Source organism: Triticum dicoccoides, chromosome 1A (genome assembly GCF_002162155.2).
Source record: "Triticum dicoccoides isolate Atlit2015 ecotype Zavitan chromosome 1A, WEW_v2.0, whole genome shotgun sequence".
Taxonomy (NCBI): Eukaryota; Viridiplantae; Streptophyta; class Magnoliopsida; order Poales; family Poaceae; genus Triticum; species Triticum dicoccoides.
Genome location: NC_041380.1, coordinates 314,392,878 through 314,404,074, shown reverse-complemented (window position 1 = coordinate 314,404,074; position 11,197 = coordinate 314,392,878). Strand labels below are relative to the sequence as shown.

General features: G+C 42.7%; 1 long non-coding RNA gene across 1 annotated transcript in view; it reads right to left on the bottom strand.

Moving 5' to 3' along the window:
- Positions 1 to 9,563: 9,563 nt before the first annotated feature.
- Positions 9,564 to 11,197, bottom strand: part of LOC119270501 — a 2,518-nt gene continuing 884 nt past the window's right edge. Inside the window, exon 2 of the long non-coding RNA XR_005134154.1 lies at positions 9,564 to 10,025. This is a non-coding gene — a long non-coding RNA (uncharacterized LOC119270501). The remainder of the gene's footprint in view (positions 10,026 to 11,197) is intronic.

Here is an 11,197-nt window from a genome sequence, read left to right as displayed (position 1 = left end):
CAAAGTGTCGCGCCAGTGACGATGGAGATCATAACGATGCTTTGGAGATGGAGATCAAAGGCATAAGATGATGATGGCCATATCATGTCACATTTTTTGATTGCATGTGGTGTTTATCTTTTATACATCTTATTTTGCTTAGTTCGACGGTAGCTTTATAAGATGATCTCTCACTAATTATCAAGGTACAAGTGTTCTCCCTGAGTATGCACCGTTGCGAAAGTTCTTCGTGCTGAGACACCACGTGATGATCGGGTGTGATAGGCTCTACATTCAAATACAACGGGTGCAAAACAGATGCACATGCGGAATACTCAGGTTAAACTTGACGAGCCTAGCGTATAACAGATATGGCCTCGGAACACTGAGACCGAAAGGTCGAGCGTGAATCATATAGTAGATATGATCAACATAGTGATGTTCACCATTGAAACTACTCCATCTCACATGATGATCGGACATGGTTTAGTTGATATGGATCACGTGATCACTTAGAGGATTAGAGGGATGTCTATCTAAGTGGGAGTTTTTAAGTAATATGATTAATTGAACTTAAATTTATCATGGACTTAGTCCTGGTAGTATTAGCATATCTATGTTGTAGATCAATAGCTCGCGTTTAGCTCCCCTGTTTTATTTTTGATATGTTCCTAGAGAAAATTAAGTTGAAAGATGTTAGTAGCAATGATGCGGATTGGATCCGTGATCTGAGGTTTATCCTCATTGCTGCACAGAAGAATTATGTCCTTGATGCTCCGCTAGGTGACAGACCTATTGCAGGAGCAGATGCAGACGTTATGAATGTTTGGCTAGCTCAATATGATGACTACTTTATAGTTTAGTGCACCATGCTTAACAGCTTAGAATCGGGGCTTCAAAGACGTTTTGAACACCATGGAGCATATAAGATATTCCAAGAGTTGAAATTGGTATTTCATACTCATGCCCGTGTCGAGAGGTATGAGACCTCTGACAGTACTTTGCCTACAAGATGGAGGAGAATAGCTCAACTAGTGAGCATGTGCTCAGATTGTCTGAGTACTACAATTGCTTGAATCAAGTGGGAGTTAATCTTCCAGATAAAGAGAGTAATTGACAAAGTTCTCTAGTCACTATCACCGAGTTACTAGAACTTAGTGATGAACTATAATATGCAAGGGATGACAAAAGTAATTCCCAAGCTCTTCGTGATGCTGAAATCGACAAAGGTAGAAATCAAGAAAAGCATCAAGTGTTGATGGTTGACAAAGACCACTAGTTTCATGAAAAGGGCAAAGGGAAGAAGGGGAACTTCAAGAAGAACGGCAAGCAAGTTGCTGCTTAAGTGAAGAAGCCCAAGTCTGGACCTAAGCCTGAGACAGAGTGCTTCTACTGCAAAGGGACTGGTCACTAGAAGCGGAACTGCCCCAAGTATTTGGCGGATAAGAAGGATGGCGAGGTGAACAAACGTATATTAGATATACATGTTATTGATGTGTACTTTACTAGTGTTTATAGCAACCCCTCGGTATTTGATACTATTTCAGTTGCTAAGAATAGTAACTCGAAACGGGGGTTGCAGAATGAACAGAGACTAGTTAAGGGTGAAGTGACAATGTGTATTGGAAATGGTTCCAAGATTGATATGATCATCATCGCACACTCCCTATACTTTCGAGATTAGTGTTAAACCTAAAATAAATATTATTTAGTGTTTGCGTTGAGCATGAATATGATTGGATCATGTTTATTGCAATACGGTTATTCATGTAAGTTAGAGAATAATTGTTGTTCTGTTTACATGAATAAAACCTTCTATGGTCATACACCCAATGAAAATGGTTTGTTGGATCTCGATCATGGTGATACATATTTTCATAATATTAAAGCCAAAAGATGCAAAGTTAATAATGATAGTGCAAATTATTTGTGGCACTGCCGTTTAGGTCATATCAGTATAAAGCGCATGAGGAAACTCCATACTGATGGACTTTTGGAACCACTTGATTATGAATCATTTGGTACTTGTGAACTGTGCCTCATGGGCAAGATGACTAAAATGCCGTTCTCTGGAACTATGGAACGAGCAACAGATTTGTTGGAAATCATACATACAGATGTGTGTGGTCCGATGAATATTGAGGCTCGCGGCAGGTATCATTATTTTCTGATCTTCACAGATGATTTGAGCAGATATGAGTATATCTACTTGATGAAACACAAGTCTGAAACATTTGAAAAGTTCAAAGAATTTCAGAGTGAAGTGGAGAATCATCGTAACAAAAATAAAAGTTTCTACAATATGATCGTAGAAGAAAAATATTTGAGTTACGAGTTTGGCCTTCAGTTAAAACAATGTGAAATAGTTTCACTACTCACGCCACCAGGAACACCACAGTGTAATGGTGTGTCCGAACGTCGTAACCGTACTTTATTAGATATGGTGCGATCTATGATGTCTCTTACCAATTTACCACTATCATTTTGGGGTTATGCATTAGAGACAGCTACATTCACGTTAAATAGGGCACCATCTAAATCCATTGAGACGACACCGTATGAACTGTGGTTTGGCAAGAAACCAAAGTTGTCGTTTCTTAAAGTTTGGGGTTGCGATGCTTATGTGAAAAAGTTTCATCTTGATAAGCTCAAACCCAAGTCGGAGAAGTGCATCTTCATAGGATACCCAAAAGTAACTGTTGGGTACACCTTCTATCACAGATCCGAAGGCAAGATATTTGTTACTGAGAATGTATCCTTTCTAGAGAAGGAGTTTCTCTCGAAAGAAGTAAGTGGGAGGAAAGTAGAACTTGATGAGGTAACTGTACCTGCTCCCTTATTGGAAAGTAGTTCATCATAGAAATATGTTCCTGTGACTACTACACCAATTAGTGAGGAAGCTAATGATGATGATCATGTAACTTTAGATCAAGTTACTATCGAACCTCGTAGGTAAACCAGAGTGAAATATGCACCAGAGTGGTACGGTAATCCTGTTCTGGAGGTCATGTTACTTGACCATGACGAACCTACAAACTATGAGGAAGCGATGATGAGCCCAGATTCCGCGAAATGGCTTGAGGCCATGAAATCTGAGATGAGATCCATGTATAAGAACAAAGTATGGACTTTGATTGACTTGCCCAAAGATCGGCGAGCCATTGAGATTAAACGGATCTTCAATAGGAAGACGGACAATGATAGTAGTGTTACTATCTACAAAGCTAGAATTGTCGCAAAAGGTTTTCGACAAGTTCAAGGTGTTGACTACGATGAGAGTTTCTCACTCGTATCTATGCTTAAGTCTGTCCGAATCACGTTAGAAATTGCCACATTTTATGAAATCTGGCAAATGGATAAACAAAAACTACATTCCTTAATGGATTTATTAAAGAAGAGTTGTATATGATGCAACAAGAAAGTTTTGTCAGTCCTAAAGGTGCTAACAAAATATGCAAGCTCCAGCGATCCATCTATGGACTGGTGCAAGCATCTCGGAGTTGGAATATACGCTTTGATAAGTTGATCAAAGCATATAGTTTTATGCAGACTTATAGTGAAGCCTGTATTTACAAGAAAGTGAGTGGGAGCACTACAACATTTCTGATAAGTATATGCGAATGACATATTGTTGATCGGATATAATGTAGAATTATTCTGCAAATCATAAAGGAGTGTTGAAAGGAGTTTTTTAAAGAAAGACCTTAGTGAAGCTGCTTACATATTGAGCATCAACATCTATAGAGATAGATCAAGACGCTTCATAAGTTTTTCAATGAGTACATACCTTGACAAGATTTTGAAGTAGTTCAAAATGGAACAGTCAAAGAAAGAGTTCTTGCCTGTGTTACAAGGTGTGAAACTGAGTAAGACTCAAAGCTCGGCCACGGCAGAAGATAGAAAGAGAATGAAAGTCATTCCCTATGCCTTGGCCATAGGTTCTATAAAATATGCCATGCTATGTACTAGATCTACTGTATACCCTACACTGTTCTTGGCAAGGGAGTACAATAGTGATCTAGGAGTAGATCATTGGACAGCGGTCAAAATTATCCTTAGTGGAATAAGGATATGTTTCTCGATTATGGAGGTGACAAAAAAGGTTCGTCATAAAGGGTTACGTCGATGCAAATTTTGACACTGATCCAGATGACTCTAAATCTCAATATGGATACATATTGAAAGTGGGAGCAATTAGCTAGAGTAGCTCCGTGCAGAGCATTGTTGACATAGAAATTTGCAAAATACTTACGGATCTGAATGTGGCACACCCATTGACTAAACTTCTCTCACAAGCAAAACATGATCACACCTTAGTACTCTTTGGGTGTTAATCACATAGCGATGTGAACTAGATTATTGACTCTAGTAAACCCTTTGGGTGTTGGTCACATGTTGATGTGAACTATGGGTGTTAATCACATGGTGATGTGAACTATTGGTATTAAATCACATGGCGATGTGAACTAGATTATTGACTCTAGTGCAAGTGGGAGACTGAAGGAAACATGCCCTAGAGGCAATAATAAAGTTATTATTTATTTCCTTATATCATGATAAATGTTTATTATTCATGCTAGAATTGTATGAACCGGAAACACAATACATGCGTGAATACATAGACAAACAGAATGTCACTAGTATGCCTCTACTTGACTAGCTCGTTGATCAAAGATGGTTAAGTTTCCTAGCCATTGACATGGGTTGTCATTTGATTAACGGGATCACATCATTAGGAGAATGATGTGATTGACTTGACCCATTCCGTTAGCTTAGCACCCGATCGTTTAGTATGTTGCTATTGCTTTCTTCATGACTTATACATGTTCCTATGACTATGAGATTATGCAACTCCCGTTTATCGGAGGAACACTTTGTGTGCTACAAAACATCACAACGTAACTGGGTGATTATAAAGGTGCTCTACAGGTGTCTTCAAAGGTACTTGTTGGGTTGGCGTATTTCGAGATTAGGATTTGTCACTCCGATTGTCGGAGATGTATCTCTGGGCCCTCTCGGTAATGCACATCACTTAAGCCTTGCAAGCATTGCAACTAATGAGTTAGTTGTGGGATGATGTATTACGAAACGAGTAAAGAGACTTACCGGCAACGAGATTGAACTAGGTATTGAGATACCGACGATCGAATCTCGGGCAAGTAACATACCGATGACAAAGGGAACAACGTATGTTGTTATGCGGTTTGACCGATAAAGATCTTCGTAGAATATGTAGGAACCAATATGAGCATCCAGGTTCCGCTATTGGTTATTGACTGGAGACATGTCTCGGTCATGTCTACATAGTTCTCGAACCCGTAGGGTCTGCACGCTTAAAGTTTCGGTGACGATTTGTATTATGAGTTATGTGATTTGATGTACCGAAGGTAGTTCGGAGTCTCGGATGAGATCGGGGACATGATGAGGAGTCTCGAAATGGTCGAGACGTAAAGATCAATATATTGGACGATTATATTTGGACATCAGAAAGGTTCCGTGTGATTCGGGTATTTTTCGGAGTCCCGGGGAGTTACGGGAATACGGGGAAGTAGTATTGGGCCTTAATGGGCCTTAGGTGGAAGGAGAGGCAGCAGCCAGGAGGTGGCGCGCGCCCCTCCCAAGCCCAGTCTGAATTGGACAAGGGGTTTGGGGCGCGGCCCCCCTCTCCCTTCCTTCTCCACTCCCCTCCTTTCCCCCCTTATCCTAGTTGGACTAGGAAAGGAGGAAACCTACTCCTACTAGGAGTAGGAATCCTACTCCCTTGGCGCGCCCCTCCTAAGGCCAGCCTCCTCCCTTACTCCTTTATATACAGGGGCAGGGGCACCCCAAGACACAATAATTGATCGTTTGATCTTTTAGCCATGTGCGGTGCCCCCCTCCACCATAGTCCACCTCGATAATACTGTAGCGGTGCTTAGGCGAAGCCCTGCGTCGGTAGAACATCATCATCGTCACCGCGCCGTCATGCTGACGAAACTCTCCCTCAACACTCGGCTGGATCGGAGTTCGAGGGACGTCATCGGGCTGAACGTGTGCTGAACTCGGAGGTGTCGTACGTTCGGTACTTGATCGGTCGGATCGTGAAGACGTACGACTACATCAACCGCGTTCTGCTAATGCTTCCGCTTTCGGTCTACGAGGGTACGTGGACAACACTCTCCCCTCTCGTTGCTATGCATCACCATGATCTTGCGTGTGCGTAGGAATTTTTTTGAAATTTCTACGTTCCCCAACAAGATCTTTATCAGTCAAACCGCATAACAACATACGTTGTTCCCTTTGTCATCGGTATGTTACTTGCCCGAGATTTGATCGTCGGTATCATCATACCTAGCTCAATCTCGTCATCGGCAAGTCTATTTACTCATTCCGCAATGCATCATCCCATGGCTAACTCATTAGACACATTGCTTGCAAGGCTCATAGTGATGTGCATTACAGAGAGGGCCCAAAGATACCTCTCCGATACACGGAGTGACAAATCCTAATCTTGATCTATGCCAACTCAACAAACACCATCGGAGACACCTGTAGAGCATCTTTATAATCACCCAGTTACGTTGTGAGGTTTGATAGCACACAAGGTGTTCCTTCAGTATTCGAGAGTTGCATGATCTCATAGTCTGAGGAACATGTATAAGTCATGAAGAAAGCAATAGCAGAAAAACTAACGATCATTATGCTAAGCTAACGGATGGGTCTTGTCCATCATATCATTCTCTAATGATGTGATCCCGTTCATCAAATGACAACACATGTCTATGGCTAGGAAACTTAACCACATTTGATTAACGATCTAGTCAAGTAGAGGCATACTAGGGACACTCTGTTTGTCTATGTATTCACACATGTACTAAGTTTCTGGTTAATACAATTCTAGCATGAATAATGAACATTTATCATGATATAAGGAAATATAAATAACAACTTTATTATTGCCTCTAGGGCATATTTATTTCAATGGCCTATGGATTTGACACTCTTTCTTTGTCATGTAAGGGCCTCACGACAACATCAGCACGCTTCATCAATCACAGTTGTTTGCAAAGACTTTATAATGAGAATGCTTTTGAGGGCAACTACGCCATCAATGGGAATGACTACACCATGGGTACTACCTTACCGATGATATCTATCCTCAAAGAGATATATATATCCTCACAAGGGTACAATTACGAAGACTGTCTCTGATCCAGAAGGTAAAAGTTATGTCTTTTCCTAAATGCAAGAAGGTGCTAAGAAGGATGTGGAGGTGCATTTGGATTTCTCCAAGCTCAATGAGCTATTGTTGATGAATGATGTCTACTACACAACCTTCTTATTGTAGACTCGTGTTGGGCCTCCAAGCGCAGAGTTTTGTAGGACAGTAGCAAATTTTTATCAAGTGGATGACCTAAGATTTATCAATCCGTGGGGGCGTAGGATGAAGATGGTCTCTCTCAAACAACCCTGCAATCAAATAACAAAGAGTCTCTTGTGTCCTCAACACACCCAATACAATGGTAAATTGTATAGGTGCACTAGTTCGGCGAAGAGATGATGATACGAGCGTAATATGGATGGTAGATATAGGTTTTTGTAATCTGAAAATATAAAAACAGCAAGGTAACTAGTAATAAAAGTGAGCAAAAATGGTATTGCAATGCTTGGAAACAAGGCCTAGGGTTCATAGTTTCACTAGTGCAAGTTCTCTCAACAATGATAACATAACTAAATCATATGGCAATCCCTCAATGTGCGACAAAGAATCACTCCAAAAATTTTATCGCGGAGAACAGAAGATGAAATTTCTTGTAGGGTATGAAACCACCTCAAAGTTATTTTTTCTGATCAATCCATTGAGCTATTCCTATAAGTGTCACAAACAGCCCTAGAGTTCGTAGTAAAATAACACCATATGACACACATCAATCAACCCTAATGTCACCTAGATACTCCAATGTCACCACAAGTATCCATGAGTCAATTATACGATATGCATCAAACAACCTCATATTCATAATATTCAATCCAACACAAAGAACCTCAAAGAGTGCCCCCATATTCCTACCAGAGAAACAAGGACGAAAACGTGCATCAACCCCTATGCATGGATTATCCCAATGTCACCTCGGGAATCCGCGAGTTGAGTGCCAAAACATACATCAAGTGAATCAATAAAACACCCCATTGTCACCGCGGGTATCCCACGCAAGACATACATCAAGTGTTCTCAAATCCATAATAGTATTCAATCCGATAATAGTGAAACCTCAAAGTTAAAAATCAATTCATCACAAGAAGGTAGAGGGGAAGAAACACCATATGATTCAACTATAGTAACAAAGCTTGAGATACATCAAGATCGTGCCAAATCAAGAACAGGAGAGAGATAGATCAAACAAATAGCTACTGGTACATACCCTCAGCCCCGAGGGTGAACTACTCCCTCCTCGTCATGGAGACCGCTGGGATGATGAAGATGGCCTTTGGTGATGGTTCCCCCTCCGGCAGGGTGCCGGAACGGGCTCCCGATTGGTTTTTCGTGGCTACAGAGGCTTGCGGCGGCGGAACTCCCGATCTAGATTTCTTTCTAGGGGTTTCGTGATTTATAGGATTTTTTGGCGTCGGTCTCACGTCAGAGGGGGGTTCCCGAGGGACCCATAAGGCAGGGGGCGCGCCCTGGGGGGCGCCTTCCACCCTTGTGGTTGCCTCGGGACTCCTCTGATCCATCTCCGATACTCCGCGGGCTTCTTCTAGTCCATAAAAAATCAACGTAAATTTTCAGCTTGTTTGGACTCCGTTTGATATTCCTTTTCTGTAAAACTCAAAAACAAGGAAAAAAACAGAAACTGGCACAGGGCTCTAGGTTAATAGGATGGGGACGAAGCACTTCATCTATATGCTTTGCTTATTGAAGTTGAATGGGAAAATCAATTGGCTCGTTGCTATTTCCAATTCCGTCAAGACCGCAATGCTCCACAAAGAAAAAGGTGTTGATCCAACTATTCCAACACAAAACGGGCTTCCTTCGGCCAACATGGTGGTTAGGAACCAGTGAAGAAGTGGGAGGAGAAGGAGAAGCGAGAAGCCAAGATGATGAAAAAGTTCGAGGTCATCATGACAACGAAGGTGGAGGCATGTGTCATGTGCAATGAGGTGAAAGAGAGAAAGAAAGCGAAGAGGTTTGTCACCTTCATGGAGATGCAAGACAAGTTGAAGCTCCAAGAGAAAATGTTTGAGATCAAGGCCTCTTCGGCGGACTCCAAAATGGTGTTCATGAAGACGCCGGACATGGATCCTGACGTGGCGAAGATTGTCCAAGCCTACCTCGCGGGCATATTGAAGCGCTTGGCGAAACCGGAAGAGGCCGGACAAGCCGAAGAGTGAGGTCTTTTCACATACAACCTAACTGTGAGCCGAGAAGGAGGTCTTCGGAACTAACAACCTTATTGGCAACTTTTATGAACGATTTGTATTAAAAACTAATTGAACATCTGATGCTTTTTTCGTGATTGCACATGTTTGGAATTATAATATTTGTACTTAAATTGATATTGATCTAAATGTGTATGTCAAATGGAGGAGACCGGGCCTGGGGGACATTTTCTTTAACACGGTACAATCATAGATTCTCATACACACGCACATATGCTCACCCCTATGGGTGTACGCATACACATTCTATCCCCATATTCACCTTTAAGACACGACATCGCATTTTTAGATTGACGAAGTTATCACGGGCGCCTGACGGACATTTGATGTATGTCGTTGAATGGTCTCCGCCCCTATCCGTGACAATTTGTTTCAGAAAAGCATCAGGCCTATTATAAAAGTTCATCGAAAGTATAAAGCATCTTAAATATAATAAAAATTACATTGAGATTCCGAAACCATGGATGGTCACTATTGCCATCAGAACGAGCTGCTGACGCGCCACTATCGCTGCTCCACTACCAGGGCCGACTTGACCTTGCAATGACAGTCAGGAAGTCTTCGTGCACGTGCCCCTAAGGACCAACGCCCTGTAGCCGCAGTCGTCGCCGTTGAACCCTTGCATTGATCTGAAACAGCTGACACAAAATCTCACCACATGACGAGTAACCGTAACCTCAGTATCCCAAGAAGACGACAGGAATCTACGTCGGAGCTCTATTAACTACGTCTAGACAGACGAACTCGAGAAGGATCGAAGCCTGAAAAACAAACTCGAAAAAGAAGTGCTTCTTCTCGAGCGCCGCACCTGCGAGGACCAAAAACCCTAACCTAAACTACTAATCGTAGCGGAGGTGCCGAGATTCTTCTCCCCTTCCCCGGCCGCTGGAGCGGCAGGCAGATGGGAGGCGAATTCATAGATTAACCGATGAAGTCTGGAGAGGAGAGTTTGTCCTGACTGTCTAGGGTCTGGAAAGAAAAACAAGAGGAAGTCAAACAACCACAACGCGACTTGTGAATGCACTCAACTTCTGGGATTATGATTTTGTCTATCCGTGACATTTGGTGAGGTTCATTTTAGTTGCATTGGAGTTGCCCTAAGAGATATACATGCAACTAGTACTACTGTTTCACACTTTAGCGTTTTGGGATTATTTATTTTTCATTAGATGCCTATAATGCGCCGAGACTGAGGGAGTACTTTGTTGATACATGACACATCTCATTCTCTCACACGGGGTCTAGGAGCATGTGTTGCAGCCCGCTGTAAATCAATAGCCCATTTTTCCTTTTTTTAACTTATTAAAGATATACAATATTTAAAATCTTACATCCTCGCTACATCATCTTATTATACTTTTCTACACACGTTCGAGAGTGTAGCGGAAAGAATTGCCTAGCCAGTACGAGAGTATTGGAGCTTTGCGTACCTAACGAGAGCGACTGCGTAACCAGATACACGATCCCAAACACGGCTGTATTCTACATACTGGTACGGAGCATCTGCCCGCAACGCAGGTAGTAAATCCAATCCGGCCGGAGAGGCGGTTAAGCGATAGCGATAACACATCGACCCGATCGAGCGGCACCTCACGTTGTTCCTCCGCAGCCTTGTCGTCGGTTCCCTGTACACGCGCCTCTTACCACGGGCCCGGCTCCACCTCCCTCACGCTTCCCGACGCATCCACACCCGCCGCGCCACACGTGTCGCCGCCCCGCCCCCGCCCCGGCGCGCGCTCCTCCTCCCTCCTCCCCCCAGTCCGCGCATCCGGCACGCACGCACGGCACACTCGCCTCCCCA